The sequence below is a fragment of the Rousettus aegyptiacus genome, unplaced genomic scaffold (assembly GCF_014176215.1).
Source record: "Rousettus aegyptiacus isolate mRouAeg1 unplaced genomic scaffold, mRouAeg1.p scaffold_m13_p_9, whole genome shotgun sequence".
Lineage (NCBI taxonomy): Eukaryota > Metazoa > Chordata > Mammalia > Chiroptera > Pteropodidae > Rousettus > Rousettus aegyptiacus.
Window position 1 is genome coordinate 95,197,209 of NW_023416312.1, and position 15,899 is coordinate 95,213,107.

General features: G+C 35.6%; 1 long non-coding RNA gene across 10 annotated transcripts in view; it reads right to left on the reverse strand.

Annotated features, from left to right (window-relative positions):
• LOC107520735 overlaps positions 1-15,899 on the reverse strand; it is a 369,941-nt gene that overhangs the window by 51,127 nt on the left and 302,915 nt on the right. For 3 of the 10 annotated variants that reach the window (XR_004952773.1, XR_004952772.1, XR_004952774.1), the window contains 3 exons: positions 9,127-9,180; positions 7,337-7,439; positions 744-2,838 (listed from right to left, as the gene is read on the reverse strand). This is a non-coding gene — a long non-coding RNA (uncharacterized LOC107520735). The other 7 variants (XR_001599385.2, XR_004952770.1, XR_004952776.1 and 4 more) reach the window with 6 other exon arrangements.

Sequence of the window (15,899 nt, forward strand, 5' to 3'; positions counted from 1 at the left end):
CCCAGACTGGGGAAATAACTGTTTCAAAGCCTTACAGGTAGTTAGAGGCAGGCCTAGCTTAATGCTCACGTCACCTTACATTCAATCTAGTGTTGTTTTTTACTAACATTCAGTGCTAAATCATCCAGGCTTTCCTTCTGAGAAGTCTTGAATTATATTAATGAGTTGATATTTCCAAAACTGTAGTCTTTAATGAATACTAAGCATTCTGTCTAGGTTTATTTAATACAGTTCATTTAAATCTGTCTAAATCTCTCATAAAAAAATCCCTCCTTAAAAACTCAAGAAGGATCCTAGATCATCTGGAATCTCACACTACCAGATACGCAGAAGAACAGGGTGCAGTGAATGACAATAATCAATGCTAAAAATAATTAACATCTTCACATCTTTTTGGAGCAGGGGTTGTCATGTGCTAATACTGGGAAGATGGCAAAAGCGTGGCCTAGTGTCTGCTTGGTAAGATAGCAATCAACCTAGAGATACAAATGGGACAGTGCTCCAACATGGATTTTGGCACTCAGAGGTGGGAGGGGCAGGAAACCCCCAAAACAAACACACATTAGGGAAAACAACTGCCTCTAAGGAAATCCTTCCTGACACTGTAAGGATCAATCAATAATATTTTACAAAGAGACTTAAACATTTCTCTGGACCCATTTGAAACATTTCACTCTTCAGTCAATGTAATTAGCCTTTCACTGCATGTGAATTTACTTTTATGCAGTCATATCTTTCTTTACCTTGGCCGTCTTATGCAAGTCACATACTCCTCTGAGCTCCAGGGTTATTTTCTTCAATTTGGAAAAAAGAGATTAACAATGCAGTAAGTGCAGAGACCATTACAGCAATCATCTATTTACCCATTGCCTAAAATGTGACAGATATTACTATTTGGCTATACACATGTCATATTTTTAAAATAGAAGCAGCTAAATTTCTCTTATCATTTTTGTCTCTAGAATTTCCTCCTCAATTTCATTTTCCTATCTTAGCCCCTCCCTAGAAGAAACCATGAATTTTGTGTTTGTCCTTCCAATCCATATGTTATTAATATATATTTATCTCCATAAATACAATATAGTTATGTGATTTTAAATTACATAAATGATGTTCATGCTATATGTATCTTCCTACAAATTATTTTTCTCTAGATTTTGGAAATCTATCATGTTGATGCAGAGAAATCTAGTTGATTATTTTTAACTGCCATAAAACATTATACTCCATGAATAAACAAAATTTCATTTGTCTAAGTTTCTACTGGTGGACATTTATTTCCAGTCTTCATCTATTACAGACTGCGCTGTGTTGATTTAAAGATGCATGCCTCTTTGCACTCAAATAGGAGTTTCCCTAGGAATTATATCTACAAGTGGAATTACTATGTTATAGTGTATGCACATATTTAGGTTTTCTAGCTATTTCTGAATTGCCCTGTACAAAATGGTTGGGCTAATATACACACTAACAAGTACATACTTGTAATTGCCAGATTTTATAGTTTTTGCCAGTCTGAAAAGTATGGAATGGTATTTCACTGATATTTTTATTTTCATTCCCCTGATTACTACAGAGGCATAGCATTTTTTTGATTTTTTTCTACTGTGAATTACCTATTTTTATTATTGCCTATAATAATACTCTATTCACTTGTAGAATGTCTTCATATATTTTGGATTCTAATTATTCATCCACTGTATATGTTGGAAATATCTTCTCCTAATCTGTCCTTTGTCTTTTAACTTTTTTAGGAGATTTTTTTTGTCACATAAATGTTTTAAATTTTGATATTACCATTTTTATTTTAATTAAATGTTTTAAAAATGAGCATCTTAAAAGAAATCCTCTTTACCCACAAGATCATGAAAGTATTTTCCTATATTTTAAACATGTTTAAAGTTGTTTGGTTCACATTTAAGTCTTTAATCCATTTGAAATTTATTTTTGTATATGGTGTGAAGTAAAGATCTATTATTAGGGTTTCTGTTTTTCAGTTACCTGGTAACTATAGTCGAAGCACCACACGTTAAATAGTCCACCCTTTTCTTACTAATTCTAATACCACCTCTGATATATATCAAATTTCCTCATATGAGTTATTGGCGCATTCGCATCTGGAACTGAAAAACTGCAATATTAATATATTTATTTACTACAGGAAATTCCTAAAAATTCTGCCTTCAATGGCCAGAAGTGAGAAAGTGAAATGCTTCAGTACAATCCTTTGGATTCGCCTTTTTATATTCACCCTCTGGTGTCAAGACGCTGTCAAGTTAATAGAACACTGCACTGTAGAATGATGAGAACTAATTCAGAGTAGGTGGCACTAGGAAATGTCTATTATAGCATAGGGAAGCCAGGGTCATTCATGAAGGAGCTAAACTATATCTAACTTTAGATTATAAAGCAAACATAGGTCCCTGACCAGCAGTGTAAATCTGAGCAAGGTATTTAATATTTCAGAGCAGTTTTGTCATCTATCAAATAATCACAACACTTTTAAGGCAGAATAGTTATGAGAAATAAATCAGACATGTATACAGGATGCTGAGCATAGTGTCTGGCACATAACAAGAGTTTAGTCAACGTAAGTTTCCCCACTCAAAAAAGGATGAACATTTATAGTTGCATTTAACAATTAATTCTGCTCACTCAGTTTCATAACAATCTGTTATTCTGGAAGCGTCCACCTCCCTTTGTTGAGCAAGTTCTAATAGGTAAGAAGAATTCTAGGAACTGTAATGAAGGAGAAGACTTACCAATGTTGTCCACAGCACTATTGGAAGAGAAATGTGTGAAAATGTAGCTTTTCCAAGTCGGCATCCACTCCTCAACCTTGGGAGAGAACAGAAGAATGCTAGGCTAGCGATGGTTCTCAAACTTGATCATGCATCAGAGTGTCTTTAAGGGCTTGTTAGACACAGATACTGGGCCACACCCCCAGAGTTTCTGATTCTGTAGGTCTAGGTGGAGATCTAGGAATTGGCATCTCAATAACAAGTTCCAGGGAATGCTGGTGCTGCTAGTCCAGAGACCACACTCTGAAGAACGCTGCTCTATAGTGTCACAATGTGTGTGTTACTGCCATTAAACACTTTCTGTTATTGTTCTTTTCGAAATATGCTGTACCAGAGAAATCTAGTTACAATTTGCCATGCAATGACCTTCATATCAATCTAGAGAAGATTTCAGGAGAACATATTGTACAAAATATGTTACTTCAAATCAATTTGTAACACTGTTTGTAAAAAGCTAGCTATTTAAAACTGTGAAACAAATACATTGCTGAGTTTCCAACTGGGTAGAAAATGCAAACTCTTTTAACACTACATTTGTGCAATTCATTAGGTCAAAAAATCCACAATGACACATTCAATGTGCTGTATACCTTACTCATAGCAATCTTATTAATATTATATCTCAAATGGAATCATATAAACAAAACAACTGGATTAGAAGAAATGCCTGCTGGGACTAGTTTTAGATAATGAAAAACAAAAGAAAATCTGCTTCTGGTAAAACACAAAATGCTGAATGAGATCTAATCAGTTCAAGAAACAGTTTGGGCACTCTTAAAATAACATTGCATGTGGACTCAAAGCCAGTGTCTAATTACCTAATATTCCATTAATTAGCCATATAGGCTGGGAAAAGCATCCTGATCACTGATTTTCAGTTTTCTAATCTGTAAACTGGGGATGAAAATGCCTAATTTACAGGCTCCTTGTAAAGATCACACATAGTATATAAACACACTTTCTAAACTACAAAGTGCTATCAATATTAAAGTATGTATCATCTGTCAATCAATAGTAGCTTGAGGCAAATAGCAAGGAACTGATACCTGAAACATTCTCCTCCACAATCACTGAATGAAGAAGCAAAGCTGACAATCCCAAGATCCCCCAAATTAGGGCTGCTGGATTTAGCGACTAAAAACACAGGACACACAAATTTGAATTTCAGCTAAACAAGTGATTTTAAGTACTTCCCATATAATATTTGGGACTTATGTATACTAAAACTTTTTATTTGGTTTATATCAAATTCAAATTAACTCTATGTGTTAGATGTCACTGAGAGGATGTGACTGCTGTTGGCCTTTGAGCTGGAGCAAACTGGAGGCTTCTTACCCTCTCCCCTAAACCTGGGGTGGCGGGGGCAAGATAAGCCTCATTTGTAAATTCTCTTGCTCCTTAAACCTGCCACCTACCAATCTGGGTGCCAATCGACAGTATCTTGTATTTTATCTCATAGCCCTATCCAAAAAGCTTACATTCCTAGAAATTAGGGAAAGATGATCCCATGTTTCCATTTTCTCAAACTTCCAGTCACTTCTACAACCGTTGGCCCCTAACTCCTGCAAGTGAATGACCTCTTCTACCTCACTGAAAAAATGTGCTTTTCTGTAGGTCAGCTCTAGGAGCACTCACACCACTCCCGTGGGAATGTCTAATTCCAGGAATTCTCCATTTGCTCCTACTGCTGTGATCAGTCCCTCATTTTCAGCTACCTCACAGAAGATAGCATACTAAACTAATTAGATTCTCACAGCAACTCTGAAAACTTAAGCCAGGTGTTATACTTTACTCAATAGAATAATAATGAAGCTAAGGATCTAAAAATTAAGAGAAATGCACAATATTAGGCAGAGCAAGAACTAAATGCCTTTTTTGAATACTTATCTAGGGCTCTTTCCATTCCACTCACATTCCTACCCCAATCCCTGACACGTTACCCATTACCACCACCAGAAGGAAGAGAAAAAAAGGGAAGTTTTCTGGTCCTATAGGTAAAATTGAATTAAGAAACCAATGGGCATTAATATGTATAAATGAGAGCTAACTGAATGAAGGAACTGATGAAACTTGACATAATGGCTTAAGGCAAAACGAATCCATCCATTTCAACTGAGGCATCTTAAAGATTCCAGGGACCCACTTGAGGGCATCTGCAATTTTCCATGGCTCATTAAGCACACCTGACTTGCTCATATGGCACATTCAGCCATGCATGCAGAAGGGAAAACAACTAACGGCAGGACTTTAGTATTCAGCATAGCAGTAGGTTTTCACATTTGTGTTTCCAAAACTCTTTTGTCATTGCTTGTGCAGTTTGGAATTTTCAGGTATCCTGGTGCAGAAAAATATATATACCAACATGGAATGCTGAAGCCATACGGATTTGAAACTGGCTGACCATGCGACGGACTAGAATCAAATACACGCTTGACATGCTATCATTGCCTTTCTTATTATCTTTTGTTTCATATGGCGATCACATAGCAGATAATTCACCCCTTGGAATAGCCAATATTGCCATTCCCTCCTACAGCGCTGCCTTTTCTTTAATTTCTCTTAAGTTCTAAAAATAAGGCAAATACTTAAAATCTAGTTCATGCCTGAACAGAGAGATGTGCACACAAATCCTGTGCAGCATTGATTCTCCAACTTGGCTGCAAATCAGAAGAAACTCAGGGAGTTTTAAAAACACTACACCTGAGTCTCGACCTCCCTCCTTTTGAAAATTTCGATTGGGTTGGGGTATGGTGTGGTCATTTAGTTATTTCTTAAAGGTGCATGAAATGGACAAACAAGTTTGAGAACCACTAATTTAGGAAAGCTTGGCTACCAATTAGAAGGATTTGAAGGGGCTTTTACTCCCACCCCCCAACGCCCAGGGAAGACCTCAGACCAATTAAATACAAATATCTAAGGGTGGGATCCTGGAATACAATTTAAATGTCCCATGTGATTGTAATGTGAAGTCAAGGATAAGAATCACTGCTTTGGCTTTAGTGTTTTTTCATGTCCTTCCTGGCATTTAATTCATCACAAGAGGAGAGAAGACAATTATTTGTTAATCTATTTAAACTCACATTTGACTGAACACAGGGAATTCTGACTCATCCTGAGTGCTTAGAAAGTATTTGTTTAATGCATGAGCATATCTGAAGATCTTAATACATCGAAGACACAGTGAGTTCAACACATGGCTAAATATACTATCTTGACAATATGACAAAAAAAATACGTATCATATATAAGATACCTATATGGTGGACAAAAAAATTAGGTATGAGTATGTGGTATTAACACAATATGAACTTACTCTAAATTTCTCAATTTTACTTTTCATGTAACTAAGATGAGATGGGGGTGCTTGTACATGTTCCCGAGTCAAAACAAAACTACATGTAAGTGACGCTCCACCTCTGTGATCAGTCTAGGGTTGTCAGATTTGGCAGGAAAAAGAAAAGAGATGAAAAAAATAAAAAGACGAGGACTCCCAATTAAATTTAAATTTCAAATGAACAATATTTTTAGTGTAAGTATATTCCATGCAATATTTGAGACATACTTACACTAAAAACATACCTATCCTTTGTTTCTCCAAAGTTAACCTTTAACTAGGTGTCCTGTATTTTATCTAGCAACCTGAGACCAGTCCGGACTGTTGAGCATGCAAATGTCTTTAAAATAAAAAATGAGAAAGGTAAAAATACCAATTAAACATTACCTGACGGTTGCAAAACTGCTGAGATGTTATCTTTTAAAATTCATCTAGCAGTCCCTAATAAAAATAAGACCTTATGAACTTTTATCTTAAATTCAATGTCTAATGATTTCATAAACCCATCTGGCACAAGGCTTTTAATTTAGGACATAGGTAAAGTTTCCAGGTGGCAATTAATCACCCACAGAAGCACTATCGTTTTCAGGAGGAACCTACTTTAGGTTTTCATCCTATTTAATGTGCAGTACATTTGGGAGCAAATTCAGAAAATAACAGTATTTGCCTTACTTGATCATCTTCAGAATTATAAGTGGAATATTAGCAGACAAGATAGAAACAATCATAAAATGAAATGTATTTAAAAATCATTGATGAGGCTTACTTTAATATAAAATGGCATACACCTCTTTCAATGGACTTGATACATATATGTTTTTTTTTCTATTTCAAAACATTATTGATATGTGCAAACTAAAAAGATGATATACTGCTTAGCAACGTGCCATATATAAAGAGGACTTACTAATAAAGCTAAGAAAAGGCATTAGGTAAAACACTTGCTTTCTGAAGTGTCCCCATTCTACAGGAGAGAATGCATGAGAGGACAGATAGACTGGGTCTAGGACTGACTATACCACTGGGTTGGTCTTTGGACCAGCACTATCAGTATCACTTGAGTAATTGTTAGAAACAGAAATTATTAGGCCTCCACCTCGATCTGCTGAATCAGAAACTCTAACCCAGAAGACTGCTTTAACAGGATCTGCAGGGACTTCTGATGTACCCTAAAGTTTGAGGACAAAGGTTTGAATCCTACCTGTCATTACCGAGCTGAGTAACTTGCATAAATCCCAAAGTTATGGAATCTCAAGTTCATCATCTCTGAAAGGAAATTAATATCATGTACGTTGCAGGAAGGCCTGTCAAGATAATTCATACAGATAATGAACACGAAAACACTGTAAACCTACAAGCAAGAAATGTGAGCAATCTATTACTTATCATGTGGAAAAATTTTTTTAAAGCTTTTGAAACTCATAATGACACTCATTTAAGATGAGTATCTTGTTCTTATCATTATTTTTGGTCATTTTGACCATCAACTATAGATATTAAAATAAAAATATTCAAGATTAAAATGACTTTGAGGCTTAAGCTATTGTTTCTGTCTGCTAAAAGCATCCTATTGAATCCTCAATGCTTTACCCAGACATACATCCCTTATAACCATTTCTAAATGGAACAGTTCTAATGACGACTTACACTATGTAAGTACATAGTGGGGAGACTCTATAGTGGGGTCCAGGCTTACTGGGTTCAAGGACTGGCTCTGCAGGCCACTCACTGTATAACTCTAGGCAAATGCCTGCCTCTCTAATACACGTTGACCAGTTTAGGAAGATGGGCTTTGTGTGTTCTTTAAGCTCTAACCATTATGCTAGGAATATTTTATCATATTAAGGCAGACTGTTCTCTTCCACTGGCAGCTAGCACCTGAGAGAGAATTACCCTGATCCCATTGACATTAAATTTTTATAGATTCCGAGATGGTATATTGTTCTTAGAGTGTTCAGGAAATTCTTAAAGAAAAATGTATCTCTAAAAGGTTCTTTTAAAAAGTTTTTCAGTGTATTCAGAGCAAATATTTTATCTGACTAAATCTGTATGATAAAGGCTTATAGAAAAACAAGCTTGGAGCTTAGTCCATCACAGCTGTGTCACACTGCTTCCTAAAATCTAATGTCTACTCCATGGAGACAGAGATTTCATTTAGTGGGTATGTTGTGTTGCCCTTTACAGTTAAAACCCTAAGTAAAATATGCTTTAGTTCTTAGAGATTTAGATGACTGCTTTAAGCAAGAAAATCTCAAAGGCAGAAGAGTAAAACTTTTGCAAGAGACACATAATTGAAAATCAATACTTTGAATAAAACATACTGGCTTTGAACATGCAAATCATTATGTATTCAAAAATATTAATGCATAGTCATTTCTCCAAAATATTCATTGACCAGAAGAGTATCCATTTATTGCTTCAATAATTACAGCCTTTAGAAAATGCAAAGGGTGTTGAGCTCTATATTTCAACCCTTTTAAAGCATCACTTTAAGAACCTGTCAGAGTAAAAATTCTCATTAGAGAACCATTTTTTGACCATGTACTGTAGTTCACTTTAAACTAAAATATGGACTATTTATTACCCTGTCTACAGAACACCATTTGTCTAGGTCAGAAAAAGAAAAAAATATATAGGCATTATCCATGTAGATTTTCTATATGATGTTATTCACTTTTAATTATTATTTATGCCCACATCTTCTAAAAAGAACCCTAAGCAGATAGTCAGGCAGACAACACATGTTTATTGAGTATCCACTGTGTGCTTGGTCCTAGGGCAGGTGTTATAAATGCAATGGCTAATAAAACATATATGGTTTCTCCTGTCACTGAGCTTACAATAACCTGTAAGAGAAAAAAACACACAAGCAGATGAATATAGAAATAAAAGTCACAATAAGTGAACTGAAGGAAACAGAGGGTGCAGGAGTAGTGAACAGATAGGGATCTAACTGAAATGGTCAGAAAAGAACTCTCTCTGCATACTTACTGTTGAGCAGAAACAGGAACAGCGAGGTGAAAACAGGTCAGGTCTGAGGTGGCCCTGAGAGGAAAAAAAAACGACAAGATGTCTTTCTGAATGAAGATAATAATGACCAGTAAAAATGGAAATGAAAGGAATACAATCGTGAACAAAGTTCCATCCTTACTTTTATGGAGTGCAGATATTAAACAGATAATTACCAGTAATGATGAACATGCTGGTCAGGTACTGTAATAGAGAGTTACAGGGGACTTTGGGGTCAAAAAATAACAGGAAGTACCAAACCTGGATTGTGGGAATCATGAAAGTCTTCTTTGAGATAATAACGTTTAAATCTAAGAATTAGGAGTTCAAACTCATAAACTCCACATGTAATAGAAAAGATGGACCATCTATAGGGGATTGTAAAAAAGTCTAAGACTAGTATGAGATCTCGGGGAAGAACTACAAAGTAACTTGCAGGTTTAAGGCTATGACTAATCATTATGGTCATCTTACCGACTCCAAAATTCTGGTAATAATTTAGCTTTGGAAGAAAATGAAGACATTGATATTAGTACAAAGGCCCCCCCAAATGGTTAATATTCTCACTGTAATTAATATAAGTTCTCTTTAATGATAAAAAGTTCATTCAAATATAGATGTTTTTATTAGGATTAGCTATGTTTAAAAAAAAAAACTTTTCCTCATACTCTAGGCTAAGGAAAAGTAATTCGGAGCATTGCCAAAGATTACTCACTACCAATGCAGGCATCATGATGACCACATGAATTTTTGTCTTTTTGGGGGTCTTGTATCTATCTTTAATAGTTTAAAAAAATTGTTGTCAAATACACATAAAAAATTTACATTTTAGCCATTTTAAGTGCACAACTCATTGCCATTTATTCCATTCATAATGTTATACAACCATCACGAGTACTCATTTCCAAAATTTTTTCATCACCCCAAATAGGACTCAGTAATTATTAAGCAATAAACCCATTTCCCCTTCCACACAGTCCCTGATAACTGCTAAGCTACATATGTTTTCATGAATTTGTCTATTTTCAATGTAAAATATTTTTTCCAATTGCAGGTAGCTGAAAACTTTTACAAATAGAAAGAATGGAAGAGACGAATGGAGACATTTCTGAACTAATTGCATGTGGTTGCTATCTGACCAGCTCTCAAGACTGAGGATGGATAGTGACACTTTCAAATTCCTAGAGTAAAAAAAAAATCATACTCAATAAGAAACAAAAGACAATAAATAAAGTATAATGCAATTAAGGAAAACAAAGGTTTGGGGCTCAGAGGAAACCGGACTTTAACCTGGCTCAGCAACTTACAAAATTATCTGTATACCTGAGCGAATTATTTAATCTCTCTGAATGTCTCTATTGTCACATGCATAATGGATGAAGTTGCCGATGACTGTGAAAGGGAAAAATAGCAAATTGATTTTCATGAATCAATCTCAGGTTAATAGGAAGGCGCATATGTTAGCAATAAGCTTGGTCATCTAAATCTTTCTCAATCAGGTCCAATAATGCATAATGTTATTTGCCATTTAATCCCTTTCAAAATGCCCAAGAATTTTAGACCATAATAGGGTCAACTACACTTTCCGAAAAACTCTTTATATCACTCTTTACATAAAATGTCTTTGACACCAAGACTGGAATGCAGAAAAAGTAGTTATGATTTCTCATTTGTTTTGTGACCCTGTCCAAGTCAGCCATTTTCTTTGTAAAATGTCCACACTGTCCCACAGAGTATTCAAAGTAAAACAATAAAAGGTTAAAATGCATTGGAAAAAAGGAAACACACTGTTCACTGAAGACCAAATTACATATTATGTGCTTAATGCAAAAATCTAGACATAAGAAGACTTGGTTTATAATACAAAATATTAAGATACAATAGCCAGTATATGTTAAAAGGATATGGAGAGATAAAGGACAGCTTTTTTAAGGTTCAATTTTATCTTAATATTTCATTTTGCCAAGGTACTCATTAGCAAAAAAAGCACATCCCAAAAGCCCCCGAATATCATGCAACTTGGTAAGGGAGGCTGATACAATAGCTTGCACAGGCATTCGCAGAAGTGACTTTTCACAATCTCTTCCCAATTCCTGTTCAGTGGCTGCAAGTTCTTACCTTGACATTGACCGTGGTGGGAGTATTCACACCAAGGAAATCGGTGAGCTACAGGAATCAGGACCATTTTTTTTCTCTCTCCGAATGTCACCACCATGCCATAGGTTCTCCATCACAGTTACTTACATTATGGCTACAGAAAGAAGGAATGTAGAGGCAGACATCCCTACTGGGCCAGATATTCTACAGGAAACTTTTTCTAGGATTTGGTAACACTTTTGGTTCTTAGAAAGAACAAAGGAGAGGAAGTGGGGGTGGGGGGTGGGGGGGCGGGACTGAGGAAGGGAGAGGAAGGGGGGAGGGTGGGAGAGAGAAAATAAGAGAAAGAGAATAGAGGGGGTGTGGATCTGTCTTCAAAGCCAGGAGGAAATGAAAACAACCTTAATTCACATTAAACATGTCTCCAAAACACTATGAAATATAAGGCAAAATAAGGGAGAAGATTCAGATATAAAGCACATACCTCTTTACATCTTGAGAAAGATTCAGAGTTTCTCCAGAATAATTATCTCTATCCTTGGTGTTCTATTCAACAAACCTTTTGAATAATTAGATTTAGAAGGCTGGGCATACAACTAGAGAAAAAGAATATCTCTGCAGAAAATCAGATTGGCACCGCAGAATGGCATGAGATATAGACTTGTGGAAGAAAGCACACTGATATAACATGTTTATCTCCAATCTTACCTTATATCCAGTTAGGACTGCCAGAGGGGAAATGGAGTAAATGACAGAAGGGAAACAATAATCACTACAGCACACAAAAGAGTCCACAGCTTAAGGGATTTGCTGTGAAAGACCAATCTCTTGAGTGCCAGGAACTTAGAGAAAACATGCCACTAGAGAAAAAGGAATGACATTTGTGGTGAGGAGTTGGCGTAGGAAATAAACATGTATCAAAGATCTTGGCATCCCTACATCAGTATCCTGCCCCCACCCCTGAAATATGGCTGACCCATTAAAAGTGAGTAATAATCTTGAATAAATAAACATTAAATTATCCGAAGAAATAGAAAAAAATGTTATTTTTAATTAAAAGAAGAAATTAAGACACAAGCAAAAGGTCAGAGAATAATACGTCACAGGAAAAAATATCCAAGGACTCAGAAGGCAGATTAGACAAATACTTCTTCGCAGTCTCAAAAAAAAATTACAAATAGCATAAGGTGGATAACAACAACAAAAAAGAAGTCCAATAAGAATACAGAGGTTCAAGCTTAGGTTATACGATGATGGAGGTGAGAAGCTAGTAGAACCTAGAATATAAGTGGACAAGAAAGATCTAAAGAGTCCACATATAAGATCATATTAGAAACAACACAATTATACATAAATTATTAAAAATATAGTGGTATTTCATGGAAATGAACAAATTATACAAAATAGAAACAAAAGGCAAAGGAGAGTTTAAAATATTAAAAGCTATACCTGAAGACCAGACACAAGACTTCCAAAACACACAGCACTGGTGTTCCTAAAGAATGAAGCAAGATATATAAAGGCTAAGAAAGCCCTGGATATGTAGATTAAAATGTAACACTGTATCTCAGGAAAAATGGTACAGAACATTCAGCATGAGAACCTACTGTGAAAGAAGTTACTGAATCTCAAGGACAAAGAAAGATACATTTAGGTATTGGGGAAGAAAAACAAGTCAGTCACAAAGAGGGTTCTCTATTCTCTACTTTCCCTGACAGATTTAACTTATACTAAACTTTCTCTCCTGCTGTGAAACGAGAAAACTGGATAAAATATATGAAACAATTGTTTGCAGACAGTGGGTAACAATCTGTTTGGGACTATGACACCCAAAATAAGGAAAATAAATGCAGTCATGGGCCTGGAGGCATTTCTGGAGCACTAATCAAAGATGGAGAAGTAAAACTAAATAGTGGTCTTCATGATCTTTGCTTAAGGCTGCAAAAGTCATAGTTTGGGGAATATGAAGCATTGAGAAATAACAGAGTAACTAGAGCGGCCTGCGGGAGATATGGAGAACAAGAGTTGCAGACTTCAGCATAGAAATTCCTTGAGTTTTCAGCTCAATATTAAGCTATGCAGGTATATAGCAGAAAACTAAAAGAGGACAAATAACATGTCCTGGAGATTGATACACTTAACAATTCCTAACATAGGACAAGGAAACTTTTGAGTCCCAGCCAGCCAGAATGGAGGCATTATGTTGAATACCCAGAGCATTAAGAAGAGACCCTAGAAAAATGATGCCTTAGGAGTAGGTATAGAATAGCCCTAAAGTTTACTAATAAATATGATGGCAGAAAGCGTTAACTCCAGCTTCTGAAGAGTTGAGCAGGTCTGCAAGTAACTTAGAGCATTGCCAAATAAAAAAATAAAAAATGAAATATAAAATATAAAATAAAATAAATGAAGAAACATTAATCCTCTTTTAGGAAGACATCAAAATCCAGAAACTCAACAATGCAAAATTAAAATGTCTAGTGTAAAATAAAAAAGGTTCCAGACATGCTTAGAAGCAGAAAGATATACTCATGGCTGGGAGAAAAATAAGCCATTAGAAACAGACCCAGATATGAGAGACATGATAGAAGCTGCAGAAAAAAAAATGGATTAAAATAGCTATTACAACAATATGCTTTTTAAAGGAAGGCACAAACATAAAAAGTAGAACATATTAAAATCAAATTGAATTTCCAGAGATTTCAAACACAACACTTAAAATGAGAAATTCACTGCATGTATTTGTTAAGAGAAAAATCAAAATGGAATAAACATTGCTAAGAGAGGCTATCAGGGAAGTGGGGCCAAGGTGCATCTTGTGCCTCAGTTCTCAGAGTTGCTATTAAGTTGCTAATCTGTTGCTAAACTCAGCTCAAGGCTGAGACGACCATCCTGGAACTGTTGCATGGACACATATGCAGGTGACCTCCTACTTGCAGTTTTTGCCCCCATCTCATTTGAATTTTGGCACTAACCGAATCCTGTTCATCAAGTCAGCGATCCTCCATTTGCCTTGGTTTTTGCCTTTCTAAACCCTGCCTTTGTCTGCTCTCTCCTGTACACAATTTAGGTTGATACCTAAATTTGTGTTTTCCAGGCTGCGGCTCCTTTTGCTCAAATAAATGCTTTTTATTCTTCATTAGAGCCTTAATTAATTATTAAATTTATGGGGGGGGTGATATTGGCTAATAAAATTAGCCAATACGGGTCTTAAGTGTGAATTTCAATAATATATCATATGTATATTGCATTGTGCGTTCATCACCCAAAGTTAAATCTCCTTCTGTCACCATATAATTGAGCCCCTTTACCTGTATCTACCTCTCCCAGCCCCGCTTCCCTCTGGGAACCACTAATCACTGTCTGTGTGCATGAATCTCGGTTTGCCGTGTTTGCTGCTTTCAGTTTTATATCCCACATATGAGTGAAATCATATGATTCTCACCTTCTTCTGTCTGACTTCTGTCACTTATATTACAGCCTAAATTTAATTTTAGTTGACAGGTTTAATGACAGATATGACACGGCTAGCAAAAAAAGTAACTGAACCTGAGGATGTGACAATAAAAACTACTGAATCTAAACCACACGGAGAAAAAAGTGTAAAAATATGAACAGCGCCTCAGAGAAGTATATGGAAATCTGTAACAATTTAACACATGTGTGATTGTACATGGAGAAAGGTCAGGGGCAGAAAAAATGTTTAATGAAGAAGTAAAGGCTAAGTTTTTGGCAAAGCTGTAGAATAAGGACTTATAAAAATTCTCTCCTCCATAAAATCAATGTGAAAAGTGGCAAGAAAAAAAATGCCAGAGCAACCGAAGTGTCCCACGATAGATGACTGGCTAAAGAAGCTGTGGTACATACACACAATGGAATATTACTCAGACCTAAGAAGAGATGAAATACTGCCATTTGCAATGACATGGATGGACCTTGAGATAATCATGCTAAGTGAAATAAGCAAGACAGAAAAAGTTAAAAATCACATGTTATCACTTATATGTGGGATATAAACTTAAAAGCAACAAATGAACAGGACAAATAAAGAGAGACTCATGGACATGGACAATGGATTAATGGTTACCAGAGGGGAAGGGGAGGGAAAAAATAAATAAAATATTTTTTAGAATGCCAGAATCAACAACTGCAGAATTATAGAAAAAAATGAAAGTATTGCAAGCAAACCAGAAAATACTTATTCAACAAAAATGGCTAAAATTATGTTAGGTCAGTCATCTATAAAGCATTAAGTATACTGGCAAATAAATTGACAAAGCCAACTTTAATAAGTGGAAATTAATCAAAGGCTTGTGGCATTCTAAGGAGCATTTTTTCCCAAAAAGCAGAGAGGCATGTTGTTAAGAAGAGCAAGCTTTGGCATTTTTACTTCCTCTGTTCCCAAAGTCATGTATGCAAATATTTATAACAGTTACTAATAATCACCAGAAACTGAGGGGAAAAACCAAGTGTTTATCAAGTGATGAACAGATAAACATATTGTGCTAGAACTTCATCTTCCCATATTAACTGAAACACATCCCAGTCTCAAATATACTAAGAATAAAGAATAAAAGCAAAAAAAGAAACACTTCCCTCTTCAACTTAATTTCTCTAGCTAGTACTTTCTCTCTTACATCCCTTTACAACTTTTCAAG